We start from the raw sequence: 20,148 nt of genomic DNA on the forward strand, positions 1-20,148 counted from the left end.
ATCAGTGTCCGCAGACGGCCACAGAGTACCGCAGGTAGCCTTGTTCGGGACCTTACCGTAGCCACTGGAAGAGTTGTCTTAGGACACACAGTCTACAGACGACTGAACAGACATGGTTTATTTGCCTGGAGACCTGCGAGGTGCATTCCACTGAACCCTGTTCACAGGAGAACCCATGAAGCCTGGTGTCAAGAACACAGTACATGGTCATTGGAACAGTGGTCCCAAGTTCTATTCACAGACAAGCCCAGGTATAGTCTGAACAGCAATTCTCACCAGGTTTTCATCTGGTGTGAACCAGGCTCCTGATACCAACCACTTAACGTCCTTGAAAGGGACCTGTATGGAGGTCGTGGTTTGATGGTGTGGGGTGGAATTATAATTGGTGCATGTACACCCCTGCATGTCTTTGACAGAGGGACTGTAACACATCCGGTGTATCGGGACATCATTTTGCACCAGTATGTCTGTCTTTTCAGGGGTGCAGTGGGTCCCATCTTCTTCCTGATGGGTGATAACGCATGGCCCCACCAAGCTGCCATCATGGAGGAGTACCTTGAAACAGATGATATCAGGCAAATGGAGTGGCCTGTCTGTTCTCGAGACCTAAACGCCATCAAGCACATCTGGAATGCTCTCGGTTGATGTATCACTGCATGTCTTCAAACCCCTAGGACACTTCCGGAGCTGTGACAGGTGCAGGTGCAAGAATGGGAGGCTGTACCCAAGCAGCTGCTCGACCACCTGATCCAGAGTATGCCAACCCGTTGTGCGGCCTGTGTATGTGTGCATGGTGATCATGTCCCATATTGATGTCAGGGTACATGTGCAGGAAACAGTGGCGTTTTGTATCACATGTGTTTCGGGACGGTTTTTTCAACTTATCACCAATATTGTGGACTTACAGATCTGTGTCATGTGAGTTCCCTATGTGCCTATGCTATTAGCACCAGTTTTGTGTAGTGCCACATTGTGTAGCACCACATTGTACAATTATCCTTAATTTATGAGCATGAGTGTACATAGTCATGAATTATATCGAAACGAATTGAAGATAATGAAAATAAATTTTTGGTCTGACAAGAAGTATTCTCGTAATTTATGCGACTATAAAAGCACAGAGAGCCTTTAAATTGCATTTCAGTAAAGTGCATGGTAAAGCCATACTATTATTGTATTCACAATATTATGACTTCATCATGTGCTGTACTGTTCTTACATGCATAAATTATGATAACTTATTTCAGACATGTATACTTCTATTTTTCTGTTCCCATTTAATTTCGTTACCTTCAATTCCTTTCAATATAATGTGAGGATAAGTAATTAATGATGTGAACTGTGATTGTAATCTTATCATTTGCTATCTTCGATTGTTTACGAATATGATCAGTTGCTTTTAAAGATTGCCTCTAAGTGGCGTCTCTGCCTTAGGTTTGACGTCATTGCTCAAAGCCGACGAGTGGAATCGGACACTAGAATTGAACACAAAATTCTTATAAGGGGCTGGGCCTCAAAGTTTTAAGTTTTACATTGGAATCAAATACTCTGAGATTTAATAAATTCATCACCCATCTTGCATGTAACACAATTCATCTTGCTTAAAAGGAAATATGCTTTGAAAATGATGCTTTTCAAACCACCATTCACAATATTTTATTTTCCAGCAACCTGCCAGAAATATGTTCATTTCAAGAGTTGCCAGGGAGCGCCAGAGAACAGGTTTCACTGCCCATGTGCTGCTATGATGCTGTAGGAAGCCCTTATTCTCAAATGTATCTATAATTAAAGAGTTCTTACATTAGGTCATAAAAGAAACAGGACATCACAGGGCACTGCAAGAGCATCAGAATTTCGTAAACCACACCAAAATAAATAATTCGGCTTAAAGTCCACATTCGTATGTCCAAATTCACAGTGAAGTGGGCCTCAACCTGATATTATGCTTTTTGGTGTTGTTTTCAGGATGCAAATTTTCTCGGTGTAAATTTTCTCGGTGTATCAGTAATGTATTATCTCATATTTGGTAATTTATTATGGTATAATCCCAAACATGCCCAAAGATGAAAACGTACACTTGAAATTCAGCGGACAGTTGAAAGTAGCCAATAGTGTGGAATGAAACACTTCATTTCGAATAAATTGACTGCCTCTGTGGAAAAGATTAATAAAAGCCAAATGTCTAACAAAATCACTAAAGGTAAACACGGGTCAAGTGGAGACTACCACCTTCCCACTACAACTCAGACTGCGAATCTGGCAGCTTCGGCGTGCCAGAAAAATTTTTAAATAGCCAAAAGAGGGAAAATGTACTGCTTGTACGCAACTGAACTGCGTATGCGCATGAGTCGGCTGACAACCACTCAAACGAACCTAATGTAAATAGTTGTGACTCTACACTCATTGGAAGTAATTTGTTGTTATGAAGTATTGCATAGTCTTCATCATAAAGCCTTTGACACATTTTGGTGTTGGCAGATGTTTGTGTGTGCACTGTGATATGGTGTTGTAAATGGCACATTTCCTATGCAACTTAGGTTTAATTTTGTTTTTTGCCTGTCGATTATGTTTTATTACTGCAGCCTTATTCTGAAGTTGCAGGATATGGCTTAAATTCTTTGTTAGAGCATCAGTTCTTACCAGTCAAAATTACAAAAATTTAACTGAAAAATGAAACAATGAAAAATTCCCAGAATCCTAAAAAAATTCCTGGGTTTTTCCCAGTTTTCTCCTGGACAAAAAAATTCCTGGGTTTTTCCCAGATTTTCTTGGGCATGTACACCCTGATGATTATGATGATGATTATGATGTCTCCATGGTTGCTTGTAATTGTTAAATCATCTTATTATTATATGCACGTGAAAAAAACTCTATATCTTACAATGAAGTGAAAATAGTCAATTTTATTAAAGGTCATCCTGCTAATTACCAAATTTTTGTAGTATTGTGTGAGGAAATGGCAAGTATTTAAAAGTTTTTTATTGACACACATGGAAATTAGGTGGTTATATCGCAGCAGAACTATTATCATAATGAAACTTCCTGGCAGATTAAAAGTGTGTGTGCCAAACTGAGACGAACTCAGGACCATTTCCGTTCATGGGCAATTTCTCTACTGACTGAGCTGCCCAAGCACAAGTCACAACCCATACTCACAGCCTTAATTCCTACTTTCCAGAGTTCACAGAACCTCCCCCCGCAAAACTTGCAAGACTAGCACTCTTGAAAGAAAGGATATTCCACAGACATGGCTTAGCCGCAGTGCATGGGATGTTTCCAGAATAAAGTTTTCACTCTACAGCAGATTGTGCACTGATATAAAACTGCCTGGTAGCTGTGAGCTGGGCCGAGAGGAGAACATCTTTGGAGTTTGGAAGTTAGGAGATAGGAATTGGCAGAAGTAAACCAAGACCTCTTGTGCACTGTCGCTCATGGACTTTTTGAACCATACATGCGATATGGAATCGCAGTATGGGGGAACTCAACTATCACAGGAATGAAGAGCATATTCACATTACAGAAGCAAGCCATTCGAATTATATTGAAAAAGAAGCGAAAAGAACTGTGTAAAAGATGTTTCAAAGAACTAAACATTCAAACGTTTCCACCATTGTATATATTCAAGAACATTGTGAGTGCATTATGTGATCACACAAAACTGGAGACTAATGAGACTGTTCATACACACAACACAAGGAACAGAAAACTGGTGCATTCCACATACACTTAAGATTTTTGAAAAAGGACCCAAATACTCTGGCATCAAGTTAATACAAGCAATACCAAGGAAATTACAAGACCTCAAAACTGAGAAAACGTTCCCCACAACTCTAAAAAAGTTTATGATACAAGGAGAATTTTATAGTGTAGCTGACTACATTAGCAAACAGTGATCAAAAGTTCATCCTGTGAGTGATAAATCTCACGCATCATTAAAAGGCTTAGCAACAGAAAACAGTGTTAAAAAATTTAACTGTAATTAGGAACCACTGACGTACAATATAAGCTAATTATATCTCACATCCTCTCTCTTTCTTTTTTAAGTCATCTTATACTGTATAATATTATGAATATACTGCACCATAAGTCATTGTCTGTGATGTAATATTATATATATATACTGTGAAAGCTCCTATGTATATTTAATGTGTAGGCTATTTTATATACTTTTATATTTCATTTATCTATATTGTAAGCCTTATAACCTGTCCTGTGTTACAAGTACGTATCTGTACAAAAGGTAATTTACAGAACCAATAAAAATCACAATCACAACAGTTTAAATTTATTACTTCAGGGAACAAACAAATTCTGTGTAATATGCAAGACAATATTGAATCAGCCATTAAAAAATTCATTAAAAACCTTGACAGTTTGGGAAATCTGTCTAAATTCCATTCCATTGCTTTCACTATTTCCTAGTAGAAATTCATCTTACTTCAGACGAAAATGTCAAGAACATAATTAAGAAACATTGAAAGGGATGTGGAAAAGCTTTCAAAGACTGTTTCCCTGCTCTGTCTAGTAATAACAACTGGATTCACATTCACTTGGAGGAGACAATAATTTTTGAATCCATATGTAGTGTAAATTTAAATGAGCAGCTACTTGAATTTTCCAGTGACTAAGTTAGAGAAAATAATTCTTTTTCACCAATAGGTTTCTGGTTAAGCTTAACGAGTGGAGTTTCCAGTGCTGTCAAACAAAGCACTTACAAATTTATTACCTTTCTCATCCACGTATTTAATGAGAAAAGGCTTTTCCTTCCTACACTTGTATAAAAAATAAATATAGAAACAAACTTCTCACTGAAAGTAATTTGAAACTGTCTCTAACTCTGTGGTTCCATATTTCAAAGTTACGTGGCATGCAAATCAGGCAGATCCTCCTCACCAAATTCCAAGGAAGGATTGAGACAGTTAATTCCATAATGAAAAGTTGTAGGTTAACAAACAAGTATAAAACAATGTACTTTAACATTACATACTAGATCAACCCACTGTGCAAAAGTCTTCATCAGCCCTTTTAAATTCAGCACAACTGAAATGTAAAGCAATATAAAAGCATTAGAGCTATTAATCCATTTGCTTGGAATTCAGTTACTGCCATGTAACAGTATCAGATCTTTGTGGAAAGAGGCCACAGGTCGAAAGGTTTAGGAACCACACTTCTTTGATATGTGCAAAAATATCTACATGACATCACACTCTTACAATGCAGCAACTAAATTAACTGTTGGGCACAAATATATTTGCTAAAATTAAAAGCAAAATAAAGAAGGAAAATAAACTTCAAACAAGAAATACATTAACGTTTATTGAAAACATTCAAGTAAATACAGAAATATTCATCTTGTAACACCGTAATAAGCTTTTAGATGAATTTATGCATGAAACAAGCAATTACATATCTAAAAACAAAGATGATGTGACTTACCAAATGAAAGTGCTGGCAGGTCGACAGACACACAAACAAACACAAACATACACACAAAATTCAAGCTTTCGCAACAAACTGTTGCCTCATCAGGAAAGAGGGAAGGATGTGTGTGCGAGTGTATACCCATCCTTTTTTCCTCCTAAGGTAAGTCTTTCCGCTCCCGGGATTGGAATGACTCCTTACCCTCTCCCTTAAAACCCACATCCTTTCGTCTTTCCCTCTCCTTCCCTCTTTCCTGATGAGGCAACAGTTTGTTGCGAAAGCTTGAATTTTGTGTGTATGTTTGTGTTTGTTTGTGTGTCTGTCGACCTGCCAGCACTTTCATTTGGTAAGTCACATCATCTTTGTTTTTAGATATATATTTCCTATGTGGAATGTTTCCCTCTATTATAACCAAACAAGCAATTAAGATGTTATAAATTGATGAGAACTAAAATAGGACAATAGGTGCATCTATCTGAAACTTGCAATGCTACTGCACTGTACCACAAGCAGATCATTCATGTTTTCCGCAGATATTTCATTACATTTATGGGTAATGACAAATTCAGCTGTACTAAACACCCTCTCACTAGATGTAGGTATACATGGAACCTCTTGTGCCACTCATGTGACAGCCTGGGATAAGTTGTTGCTCTTGACTTCAGCACACCAAAACTGACTGTCCTTCATCTTGTTTTCCCATCAACAGATACATGGCAACTTCATCAACAGTTTCCTCCTCCTTTGCTCACGATGTAAAGACGCTCTTGGCATGTTTTGAAGGAGTCAATGCTGAGGCTTCATTCTCTGTATGACATTCTGCAAATAATACTACATGCCTGCATGGGGAACAAATATGTTATATCACATAGCTGTAATAAATCTGGTGCATTGTTGACTTGAATTTGTCTTTTTGCCTTTGTATGCTCAAACTTTTAAGTACATCAGTACTGATAAAATATTTAGTTAGTACACCTATATAAAATTGCATTTACCATGATGTGCAGTAATCTGGAATGCGCTGCAGCATTAACTTCCTTTCTCTCAGTTATCAACAGTGACTTTAGATATGTCGCAGAACTGCCAGAAAATATTAATATCTTTGCTTTTTTGTACTTCATTTTACTTACTTTGGTTGTTGACTAGTTGGTGTGAGACATTCGTTATGACTGTTACCATGATTGTCGAAAACTATTTCTTTCGTTTTTATTTATCTTGTGCCAATAAAAATATTACATAGTTAAACTAAATGGTGTTTTCTGTGTTATAAGTATAATACACGCCATAGATAACATGCCTGAGGTACTAGAAATAGTGCTAGGAAAGGCACTGGATTTATTTCAGTTTAGATTAGTTTACATTCATTATTCCTTCCATAGACCCACTAATGAGATGATTCTTGAATTGAGAAATGAGTCTTATTACATGCTTTTGCACTCTAAAAACTTCTGCTCAGTTTAGCGAGTTACACCAGAATATGATCTCGTATGACATAATAGAATGAAAGTTTTTTTATATTTATATCTCCTACATCTGATATCATTCACACTGAAAATAGAGACTTGTTTAGGCGCTTCAGCAATTCTGTGTTATGCCCTTCTCAACTGAATTTATTATCAAGGTATAATCCCAGAAATTTAACACTGTTAACCTCTTCAATCTGCAAGTCTTCATATTTATACACATGATGGAAGGAAATCACTTACAGGTTCTGATCTGTGCATAGTGGATCATTTCAAAGGTTAATGACAGTGAATTAGCTTTAAACCATTTATTAATGTCAGTAAAATTTTATTAGCAGCCACTTCTAAATTTGTACCTGAATTGCTATTTATTGCAACAGTAATTAATTCCCAATCATATACAGACTGATTGCTTAATTCATATGTATTTCGCAATGACATCCTTCGTTTCCTGTTACTTACGTAAGACTTGAACCACTTTGCAGCTCTGCCACCGACACCAAAATGTTCCAATTTACTTAAGAGGATACTGTGATTCACACAGTCAAAGGCTTTTGACAGGTCACAGAAATGCCAGTAGCCTCTAATGAAGTAAGAATTACCTGTTTAGTTTACAATTTCCGTTGATGTGTGCTGCTATTGGTTGTTTCAGATGATGCATGAATGGTATAACTGTGCTCAATGAAAATGTAACAAGGTTCATGAAATGTACTTGGTGTTTGTGCAGCAGATACAACAAATATATATTCTGTTAACACATTCTTGCACAGAAAGACAATCAAAGTGAACAACAGCGCAACTGTGTATTCATTTAGGAGACAATGGCACAGTCGCTTCTAATATATTTTCCCGCAGAAAAAAAGAAGAACCTGTTGTGTTACTATCTAATAACTGAAGCAAATGTGTAATACATTCTTATAGAGAGAATTGTGTGAAATTCAAATAAAATGGTTGTTTTGGATCTAAAAACTTGAGTTGGGATGCAGCACATAAAAATACATTCACTATTAACACATTATTCTACAGGAAACCATGAGAAATGAAAATTAAATAGAAATTTTGGTATACAGTCAAATAACTAACCAAGAGAGGTCCCACGGGGGGAATCGACATTTGAGACCATATATATGGTGGTGTGGGTTAGGGTCGCAGGTATCATATCTTGTAGCAATTCACCCTAATGGGCCCTCATTTGCAAGTAAGGGGAGAAAAAAGTTTTGGGATTTCATGGGATAATCTATACCATTAAAATAATCAGCAAGTACTGTCAGCTGAAGCAGTGCAGTGGGCAATATGCTTGCTTACTGTGCAAGAGGTTGTGGTTTCAAATTTTGCCAGGTGCTGTAAATTTTTTTTTCTTTCCAAATCTTTATCAGAATGTCTGTGATCAGTGTATTATCAAATCTTGTGGTGAAAAATATATTTTTGATCAAATTGCACAACCAATAGAAACAGATTAGTGTACTTTTGTTTTTTAATCAATATGTCAGCATTTTCAAACGTTTAAATATTATGATGGATAAATTAAAATAATTAAAATCACATAGACAAGGATTTCAAATAAAACAAGGATGACAGGAATGAAAAAATGTGACCTGGTGAGAAAAGTTAATACAATGTTTCGAACAACCTTTAATCCAAATGGAAGGGCTGAAAACCTAGCTCTTCCACACACAAATTTGCCTCATCTGATAAATCTTCAAAACCAAATGATGAAATTTCACTGTCACTTTCTGGTTGAAGTTGAATAATTACACTCTCAATAGTTCTGTCCATCAGTGCGCCTCTGTGCCAGTATTCATCCGTAATAGTTTTCACTGTATCACACACCTTCTTCCATTCGTCTTTTGTAGTGCTCTGTATTGCAGCCGTAGTCTTTTGCTGTTTAAGTTGGGGAAGAGTAACACTGCTGACATTGTTCGATGAAACTTTCTGTTTCATTAAATTCCAGGTAAGTGGGTTCAAACCACAGTTGCCGGTTGTAAGGCATACTGCTATAAGTCCTTTCCTGGTTCTTTTTAGTACTCTATCTACTGTATATTCTGGCTTGAGTTTGTAATGTTTGACAGTTTCCATGAGCTCATTGCATGTTAGATCCGACCCAAACAGAATTTTATGCTTAGTCAGCCATGACTGTATACCTGCTTTATGAGAAGAGGTGTTGGGCACTTTATTTTTGTAAATACAATGGCACATCATTTGTGTACTGTTGAGTACTGTGAGATGCCTTTGGCCCTGACAATATGTAAATAAAGCTTGTTTCCGCATTCTGCCATTGGCAGTTGTAAAATGAACAGATGAAACATTCTTACTATATGTGCCTCTCAAAGGTGAGAGAATTAAAATCCTAGTGGTAAACTGCCAAAGCATTAGCAACAAAGTGCCAGAGTTTGAAGCACTCATGAAAAGCAGTGAAGCAGTGAAGAAAGGCAAAGAGTTTGCCTTTACAAATGTCTGCTTGTGTCTGTGTATGTGCGGATGGATATGTGTGTGTGTGCGAGTGTATACCTGTCCTTTTTTCCCCATAAGGTAAGTCTTTCCGCTCCTGGGATTGGAATGACTCCTTACCCTCTCCCTTAAAAACCACATCCTTTCGTCTTTCCCTCTCCTTCCCTCTTTCCTGACGAAGCAACCGTTGGTTGCGAAAGCTTGAATTTTGTGTGTATGTTTGTGTTTGTTTGTGTGTCTATCGACCTGCCAGCACTTTCGTTTGGTAAGTCACATCATCTTTGTTTTTAGATATACTTTTTACTAGATTATTTACATACTTTTTACTAGATTATTTACATACATTGTAAATAGTAAAAGTCCTGTTGCAGTTCCTTGGGGTACTCTGGAAATTCCATTTACATCTGTCAGTTTTGTCCCATTAAAAGTGACGTGTCGAGTTCTATCTGCAAGGAAGTATTGAACAAGTTGAAAATCGGGTCTGGTAGTCGCTAAGCTCATATTTTTTTCACTAAACAGCAGTCCAAGACAGCATCAGGTGCCTTCCTGAAGTCAAGGAAACGGCATCAACCTGAGTGTCATTGTCTTCAGTGCTATGGACCTCAAGGAGGAACAAAGTGAGTTAAGTTTCAAAAGATCGATGTTTACAGAATCCATGTGTATTTTTATAGAGGAGATTTGTGTTCTCCAGAAATGTTAATTATTGAGCATAAAACATGTTCCATAACTCTGCAGTAGATTGATGTCAGCAGTATAGGCCTATAATTATATGCATCTGTCCCACAATCATTCTTGAAAATGGGAATGACCTGCACATTTTCCATTCACTAGATACCTCTTATTGCTCTAGAAATCAATGCTAAACTGCTGTTAGAAGGGGAGCAAGTTCTTTCATATAATCTTTGCATTATATTATTGGTAACTCATCTGGTACTGATGCCTTTCCACTACGAAGTGATTGTAGTTGCTTTTCTATTCCATGATCAGTTATCTCAATATGTGCCACTTCGAGGTTTGTACATTTATTGAAAGGAGGGACAATGTTATGATCATCTGTGGTGAAACTATTTCAGAAGACTGAATTCAGTATTTCGGCTTTCTCTGTTATCTTTCATTTTGGTACAAGTATGGTCATAAATGAATGAAAAGAGGGTTTTGAACCGATTAATCATTTTACATAAGAGCAAAACACCTCTTGTGGTTGTTACTCTGATAAGCTGTCAGAATTTTACTTTCAAAGTAGTTGAATGCTTCTCTCATTACACTCTTTTTTCACTTTGTTCAGCTTCTGTTTGTCAGCTACGTTTTGGCTTTTGAATCTGTGATGAAACTCCCTTTGTTCATGTAGCAATTTTTCTAACATGGCTATTACTGGTAATCCATGGTGGATCTTTCCCATCCCTTAAGACCTTCCTCAGAACAAACTTGTCTATGTCATATTAAATGAAGTTTTTGAATTTTTTTCCATTTGTGCTCCTCCTTGGCACCGAATACTTGATGCTGACTACAAGGATACTCTGCATTTTGTATCCTTTCACTCTTGCTAAGCAAAAATATTTCCCTGCCTTTCTTAACATTCCTTGTAAAACCTGTAGTCATAATTGTTATCAGATCCTTATTATCACTGATATCTTCCTCTAAATTACCCAATTTGATAAGATAAGATCTGTTTATTGCTGGGAGATCTAAGACATTATTTTCATGAGTTGTTCTCCAATTATCTGTTCAAAGTAATTTTCAGACAACACATTCAGAACAATTTCACACAAATCTCTCTCTCTCTGGCACCAGTTTTGATGGCATGACTCTCCCAATCTATATCTGGCAAGTTGAAGTCACCCCCTACTACAACAGTATGATCAGGAAAATAATTAATGATATTCTGCAAACTCTATGAAGAGCTCTACCACTACAGTTGGTGTCCCAGGTGGTCTATTACAGCATTCAGTAACCATTTTTAACTGACCTTTGATATTTAACTCCACCCAGATTAATTCACATTCAGAATCCATGTTAAACTCACTAGGTATTCAGAATGAGATTTTCACTCTGCAGCGGAGTGTGTGCTGATATGAAACTTTCTGGCAGATTGAAACTGTGTGCCAGGCCGAGACTCGAACTCGGGACCTTTGCCTTTCGCGGGCAAGTGCTCTACCAACTGAGCTACCCAAGCACGACTCACGCCCTGTCCTCACAGCTTTATTTCTGCCAGTACCTCGTCTCCTACCTTCCAAACTTTACAGAAGCTGTTCCTAATACTACTTGGGCATCATAACATTCCACGCATTTAGGTGAGCTATTTGACCATCTATGGTTGGTACTGAGGAGAGATGAATTTGCTCACTTGGCTGGGTGTGAGTCAGCAGGGCGAGCATAGGTACAACAGCAGTCAGTGTGTGGCTGGATATGGGTAATCCCAGAACAGGGAGAATTTGGACAGCAGTTGCTCACATGGCCGGCATGCAGATATACCAGTAATAGCAGTTTTAAGGCAATTTGAAATGTGACTACTTACAACTCTTAGACATACAACAACAAATCACAGTTCTCTAGAAAAGCCCATCTGTATGTAACTTTACTTAAAAGTTAATTACAGCTGATATTAAAAACCATTACAATTTAAAGGTGGTCAACCACTTGTATTAGCCAACACCATCATTGAAGAGACCGGTTAAAGATGCTTCTGTCAGACAGGCCTAGGTAATTGTTTGATCAACATTTCACAACATTTTACTGTTATTTAACAAGAGTGTACATGTGCAAGATTGCTGGCTTATTTATTTACGAACAGACTATTCAAATGTTCAAATAGCTCTAAGCACTATGGGAGGTCATCAGTTCTCTAGACTTAGAACTACTTAAACCTAACTAACCTAAGGACATCACACACATCCACTGCCGATGCAGGATTCGAACCTACTCTGGACTGAAGCGCCTAGAACGGCTTGGCCACAGCGGCCAATGAACAGACTGCTATTTCTACGTATTGTAAATGGTTTGAGTGTGACTGAATGTTTATAACATTCTTTTTATTAAATATTGTTACACTTTATTAGTTTAGAACAGAAAGTGGTCATGTTGAGTCAAACCAAGTGTGTAGAACACAGGAATGATTTACTTTTGCTGGGGATGGCCTTCAGCCAATCAAAATTAGGCAGTGGTGGAACACTACTGCACTCAACTGGAGATAGGGCTTCCTGAAAGTTGCTCTCAAGAGACGTGCCTGAGGTAGGTAACATGTGATATTCAGTTTTGTGGGTGATAGGTTCTGGCTAGTGAACAGCCACTAGAATACTTCAACTTTGTAAGGGACTTTAACTTTCGCAAAGTCTGAATGTGCTCCAGTTCAGAACTAATTTTTTCTACTTGCATTGTGGAATTAAAACTAGACAGAACATGACTATCTCCTCTTTATCTCTTGTAGGTTGCTGTATAAATTATCATGCTGAGCTCTGAATTACACTGAATAATGAATATTTTGTTTATTGTGATCATGATGTAGGCTTAGTTTTTCATGTGTCTTGGATGAATATTTAGCTTTTGGTCCCTGCTACCATTCCTGTAACTCACTTAATGCAACTTCATTGCATTTTAATAAGGTTATATTTCTGTCCGTATTATAATTATTAGTTGTAGGACCACTTTCCATTTATTTGAGATTACTTACTTGAATACAAATTAGTCAATACAATTCTCTGGTGTTGTGTACACAAGTTTCAAGCATTGAAATAAAATCCTTTCATTAATTACTCATTTATCTTTTATGTAATATTTCCAGTTCTTCATTAATTCACAATTCTAGCTAATGCAGAGACTATTTTACTACAGGCACATATTATTATTTGCAGCAATTTTAGCTGTAGGGCATGAAAGCAGATGTTTGTGGCTCAACCCTACTACATTATTGAGCCATTTGTTTTGAACAGAGCCACACATAGCCCATTTACCTAGGTACATCAATATGGAGGTACAGTTGCAGCTGGGGTTTTCTTGACCAAGATATAAATGTAATCCCTTTAGAAATGCATTTGTAATTCTAACACTTTACAATATTCTGTGATACAGGTCTCAAATCTATGCATGATAGTAAGTTTACTTGGGACTCTGAGCATAGATTTTTGCAGCAGTTGAGTGCTTGAGAAATGGTAGCAATAATTAGGTGTAGAGAAGTTAAGTGCAGAACTGCAAGGAAGAAAAGGGACCTATGAAGAGCCGTGCTGAGTAACAGTGCAGCAGCCAGCAGAAGTGACTTCAATGGTAGCGCAAGAAGCAGTGGTGACAACAGTGAGGGCCACTGGCAGCAGCTTCAGAGTTCTTCAGTATCAGCGTCGGCAGCATCCACACTTATGGCAGCACCAGCACCAGAAGCAGCCAGCTTGATTGATAAGTTAAGTACTTGCACCGTGGTTTATTATGTGTGAACCTGCAGGTTTATCATCAGAGATGGAGCTTGCAACAATTAAGCACTCACTCAGTATGTGGAGTTCAGATACTGCTAATGAACCAGTTAGTGCTAAATCTGAAAGTGATGTGTCACTGGCAGTGACTGTAATACTAGAGGGCCAGTTAGTCCTAAATCTGAAGGAGGCAGTGCATATGTGGGCATTATTAGTGGGCCAGATAGTCCAAAATCAGAGAGGGGAAGTAAGTTTACAGATTATTCATCATCACAGATGATGCAAATTTTGCTAGAAGTATGATCTAGTATGGGGGCCCTGGGTACAGACCAAGGTTCAATGACAACAGAGCTGGGTTCAAAAACGGAAAATGTAGATGCAAATGTAGAAAGTGTAAAATCTGAGGTGGGAAAAATTAAATTAGATATTGAAAGGATGATTGATACATAATTAGAGGCAGCTATAGACAAAATTTCTGAATAGGTTGATGTGGTTAACAACAGAATTGACACAGTGAAAAAAGATTTCAGGGGCAAGTTGGAAAAGATACAGGACAAGTGGGGCAGTAATGTAAAGAATTGTGTTCAGAGGCAAAATATACTTGAGGAATTGAGTGCTAAAGCTGTTGACAATTTGTCACGTAGAGTGGTAGAATGTGAAAAAGAAGTGATTAAAAATAGACAACAATTGTAATCAGGAATAAATAATGAAGCTTTGCAGTGGAAACAGTAGATTTGAGATCTATGGGCAGAATTGAATTCTTAAGCAGTGAATCAGGCTACTACCGTGATAGATGTTGCACTGGTTAATTTAGGAACACGAAGTTGTTTCGCACATGATGGAAAGTACCATCCAGATGATTTTATTGCTACATGTAGAGATGGTTTTATATGAGGAATGTTAGGTGAGACTGAACTTAAATTCGTAAAAAAGCATCTAGAGGGCAGTGCACAATCATGGGCAAATTTAATGTATGCTTCATTTACTACCTATGATGTACTTGAGAGCTGTATTCTGAACAAATTCTGGAGTGAAGCAAAGGAAATACAACTATAGAATGAGCTCCTAAATGGACCAGGTGTGGGTCGATGTGTGATTTTTGTGTGCATGAACTTGCTAAGTTGAAGCATATACTTGGTCTGCTGCAAGTGTTAATGGAAATTGTGATGCTTAAGGGATTATTAATGGAATTTTTACTTTGGGATCTTGTCCATGGTCTGAAAAATTCCATTGATGAATTTTTAGATTTTATTGACTAGTGAGAACAGGCACTGAAATTCAGGGTGCATAACGAGAACAATAGTATTTAATTACTCCAAAAATCAGTAACTTTCCTGTCATCACTTCTTGTCAAATTCACACATCTTTAATTTATTCACTGAAACAGGTTAATTATCAGTCTATATTTATTGTAGTATTACTACTTTAAATTATTCAAACAGAAAAATGTATGCTTATGTCTTATTTAATGAATAAATTAAACGTTATATTACTCTGAAAAATAGAAAGCAGCAGTATGTATTTGATCAGCTGTTAAGTGGGCTAGGTTTTCATTCGACTTTTTACTTACAGTGCACATATTAGTCAAATGTAACATTAACCTTCACAGGTATCTTTCCAGAACTAAAACATATTTGCTCTACACTTTTTATTACATTATCTACTCATTTCTGCTTTTTCATTAAGTTCTCTCTTCACAACCATGTTCACGAAGAAGTGCATAAACAGAATAACGTACTACAAAGACGGGGTTCATAATTGGAACTGCTTCACACAGCACCTCGTATTTCTTGTTGTCACTTCAAATACTTCATTATATTTTGTCACCTCACATTTCTCACATTACATCATCATATTTCACTGATTCATTACTCTATTATTTCATCTCCTCACTTCATTATTGCCTCTATACACCACTACATACTTCTGTCAGTTCATTACGTATTTCTTAATTACATAATCATCAAACATAGACATCCCTGCTTTGTCATCTTACATAAAAAATGACTACTAAGTGTCACTCAAAAACACCAAAACAACATTGATAACAAACATTTTCTCTTCATTGTACACAGACAAAACCTTATCTACTGCATTTTCATACTTCAGATGAGACTTATGTTACTTAATCCACTTACTTCTCTCCACTCCAACCTGATGTGCTATACAAAAACAAAACCATTCGTTTCCATAAAAATTACTGTAGGCAGCATTTCATTTCAACTTCATTTAATTTAGCCTGATGATGATATTTTCATGAAACTGGCATGTTCGTATAAACAACTGACCATAGCTTTACTTTAAGCTGAACAAATGACTTTACATTTATCCTCAAATATTCACACATAAAGACCATAAATTTATTATTATTAAAATTTCTTCAATTTGCTGCAGTATAAATTTCTATTCCTTTACATAGTTATAGTTTCTTTCTTAATGCTTTTAACACTTTCCACATTATTTTACAACTTTGGCCTTACACATTATTTTACAACTTTGGCCTTACGTAAAATTTTACATAAGACTAAGCTGGTAAAAAATTGTTACATTTATTGGCTATAATACAGCATACAGTCAGCAGCTACTTTTATTTTACAATTGCCATTGCCTACTCTTGCCCAAATGAACAAATACTTGTCAGAGTTCAACTTCTTCTTCTTCTTTCTTGTTGACAGAACAAAGGGCTTATTTGGAACTGAAGTACCATATAGCACCTTAGCTAATATGCATAAAGTCTCTGTTATACTCCACATCTTCCAGGCTAGAACGTCTGCATCAGGAAAAGCTTCAAGGCCACCGTAGTCTGCATGGTTACCCCACACAACAGCAAGAGTCAACCATGTACTACCTCCAAACACAGCATAAACTTCACAGGTGAACTGCAGTCTCAGTCCTTGAAACACTTCTGGACCTACAATAAGCTGCTGCTAATTGAAATGCCTAGCGAGATCAGTGTCTATGGCTTTCAAAGCCTTGTACACAGGCACCGTGCGCTGCCAACAGCAACAATAACAACTTTGCCCCCCCCCCCCCCTCCCTCCGTCTGTGGTGAACCAAAGGCGGCCCTCATTTTTAAACAAACAGAATCTGGATTCAACCGACAACACTATCCCACGCCATTACTGTCCCAGCGACATCAATCCATACTCCGTTGCTGTCTAGTATGTTTCTGCACATTTCGCAAAGGTAGACGGAGAAGTGGATAAGACACAAGTAATCCATGTCATAATAAACAGCAACGGACTTTCACCTCTGATAGTGTACACTGTGTTCCACTGTTGCATCAGAGCTGAGAGGATGCAGATTTGTCCTGCAATGCCACCTTCTCGGGTGGTGATCTGGATGGTGCAACCTAACCCATCTCATCATGTTATATGGTCTTCCATGAACTATTCTGCACACACCTGTTGCACTGCCAAAACACTTCGTCCCACAGGAGCAGAAATTTCCCCAATGGATGCATCACATTCTGTCATGCCAATAATGCACCATCTTTCAAACTCACTAATTTGACGGTACAGTTCACACATACATCTTCAAGGCATCCTGCACATCTACTCATGTCATACTGATCCATCACATTTGGTTTACAGTGACAATGAGAGTCACAGGCATGGTTTACCAGTAGGTGGTGTTTGCCACAATACTGATATTGACCTAGACATGGTTCAAATATTTTATTTTATTTTATTTTATTTTATTTGTCTGTTCTTTTGGACATATCAAAAGAAGAGACACCCTTCTCTCATTTCATATTTGTGTCAATATTCACATTTTGCGCATACATTTACTTTTATACAAGAAAATACAAATGAAATAAGTAACTATAAAATTTAAAGTAAGTTTTTCCTCTTCCCTTCTTTCCTTCATTGTCTGCCTACAAAGCAAACGATGTCTTACATTTTGAACAATTTTTATAAAAATGTATTCATCCATGTTGGTTCATATCCAGTCACTGTAATCATGTCTGTTTCCTCGTCCATTTTTCCTTTTTACATCTGACCCACATGAAACAGCCACCATGGACTAGGATTATGTGTGTGTGTGTTGTCTACTTTAGAAGAAGGTCTTTTTGGCTGAGGCTCAGTCGTTTAGCAGTATTTTCGTTATGATGTCTACCATTCAACATCTCCACTATATGGTGAGTAGCAATATATCCTTTTCATAATTCTGTCAAACATATAAATTTCTTTTACATAGTACATATATACATTTTACACATAGCATGGAAAGACATGTAACTGTCAAATGATAAAAATTTCTACTGACTATAAAACAAATAACATAACTGATAAAAATTTGAGAACTCTCAGGTTTTCAAGTCTCCACCAGTGCAGTCCCCAACAATCAGTCTTTCCTTCTCATCCTGTCCGATAAGTCTCCCCTGACTCAGGGTTCTGGGTCACTTTTCCAAACTGTCTCCTTTTTCTTAAACCTCTCCAGTTCTTTTCCTTCACCCCTCTTCCTTCCCCTTCAACTCTTCAACCAGAAGAAGGAGCTGCTAGCTCCAAAACCTTCCACAAGTTAAACCTTATATCCAATTGTATCATGTTGTCAATTATCTGTTCAGTACCTTTATCATATATTGCCAAGCAACACCTAAACGTTCCTTCAGTTATTTTTTTTTATGTTTGCACCATAACATGTTACTAGCAGCAGTAACATCACACACACCTTTCCATATTCCACCTTGTAAGTTTGTGAAACATTACTGAGGCCAAAATCCTCCAAAAAACCTGCCACAGGCAAAGTCTTATTATTGTGAATCTTTGTTGATATTAAAAGTACAGTCATTAATTGCCTTACACACATTTTCAATATACAGGTCTGCTTTTATTTTACATTTATTTCTGATTATTCTTTCCATGATAAATTTGTAACTATAATCTGATGTTTCGCTGTAGTCCACTGCTGGTAAGCTTATGAATGGTGCAGCTGTGTCAACACAAGTCTCCTATACAATGACAACACTCTGTTTCTCTCAGCTAAGTCTTCCCCTTCAACAACAGGACTCACTTTACTACTGATTTTATTTACTATGCTATCTGAAGAAGTTTTTACTTCTCTAAGTCAGTTGCTTATGGTTCACTACCTTTTGTATTTCATATTTCACTGTAGATTCAACCCCGCCCCATTCTAGATTCCATGTACTCTCATTTAGAGCCTAAATGTTCACTACTGAATTTCATTATGGATTCCAGTTCAGGTTCCAAAGAGTCATTATTGTATTTTATTTCAGGTTTCATGTTATGTTCCATTTCCTCTAGTTTGTCTAAAATTACTCTCAACAAACGGTCCTGATCTGGTTTTCTTTCCACTTGTCAATGGTTTGAATCTTGTTTCCTATCTCATTACCCATTACCCATTACCCATCCCCCCCCCAAAGCTCTTCCCCGCACTGTCTGGTCAACTATTTGCATTTATCTTTAAAGCACCACAAATTGCCTGTACTATTCATACATTATCTTAGTTCACATAAGTGTTTCACTGTAATAAAACCACACTTACCGTGAAATTATGGAAATTCAAAGATGCAATAATGACAATATTATGAAGCAGGTAGATAGCTACTTACCAGATAAAGGAGATGCCAAGTCGCATACAGGCAAACAAAAAGACTACTATACATGAAGCTTTCATCCAAAAGGCCTTCTTCTACCACAGAAAACACATACATATTCATGCAAGACGACTCTCTCCCATCCTCCCCCCCCCTCCCCCATCCCCATCCCCCCCCCCCGGTCCCTCTCCCTCCCCTCCCCCCCCCCCCCCTCTCTCTCTCTCTCTCTCTCTCTCTCTCTCTCTCTCTCTCTCTCTCTCTCTCTCTCTCTCTCTCACACACACACACACACACACACACACACACGCACACACACACACACACACACACGCACACACACACACACACACACACACACACACACACACACACACACACACACTTAATTATTTGCTTATGACTATGTTTTCATTAAATGCTTTCTTTAACAGACTTTGTTAACCGAAGGAGTACAAAATGAAACTAAAGTGGAGCCTCAAATAGCAAGCATAATTCGTTCCTGAATCTTACTCATAGTGTGATACACTTGTTAAGCAAAACAACTTATCCCGTATAAATTAATGTAGAATACAATAATGTCTCACGCAAAAAAGTATTACAAGTTTTATCTTATTCATGCCATTTATTCAAAGAAAATTATACGTACAATATTATAAACTTTATTCACCATAAGATATGACTAATTCTTTTTTACTTGGAAGCTACCTATAGTCATTAGTTTCTGCCAATGCTTCAACATTGGTGAAAATGCAACACAGCATTATTGCCAAATAAATTTGTAGTGTGTGTAGCCACTGTTTTATGGGGTGATTATTTTCAATGTACAATGCCACCAATTCCCATGCTTTCAGCATTTCTT

The 20,148-nt window shown here is 37.3% G+C and overlaps 1 non-coding gene across 1 annotated transcript; it reads right to left on the reverse strand.

The window, feature by feature from the left end:
- Nucleotides 1-11,431: 11,431 nt before the first annotated feature.
- Trnas-cga (transfer RNA serine (anticodon CGA)) lies at nucleotides 11,432-11,506 on the reverse strand. Its single transcript has one exon. It is a non-coding gene; the product is annotated as a tRNA-Ser (tRNA).
- Nucleotides 11,507-20,148: the final 8,642 nt, after the last annotated feature.

This window comes from Schistocerca serialis, chromosome 5, assembly GCF_023864345.2.
Source record: "Schistocerca serialis cubense isolate TAMUIC-IGC-003099 chromosome 5, iqSchSeri2.2, whole genome shotgun sequence".
NCBI classification, from domain to species: Eukaryota; Metazoa; Arthropoda; class Insecta; order Orthoptera; family Acrididae; genus Schistocerca; species Schistocerca serialis.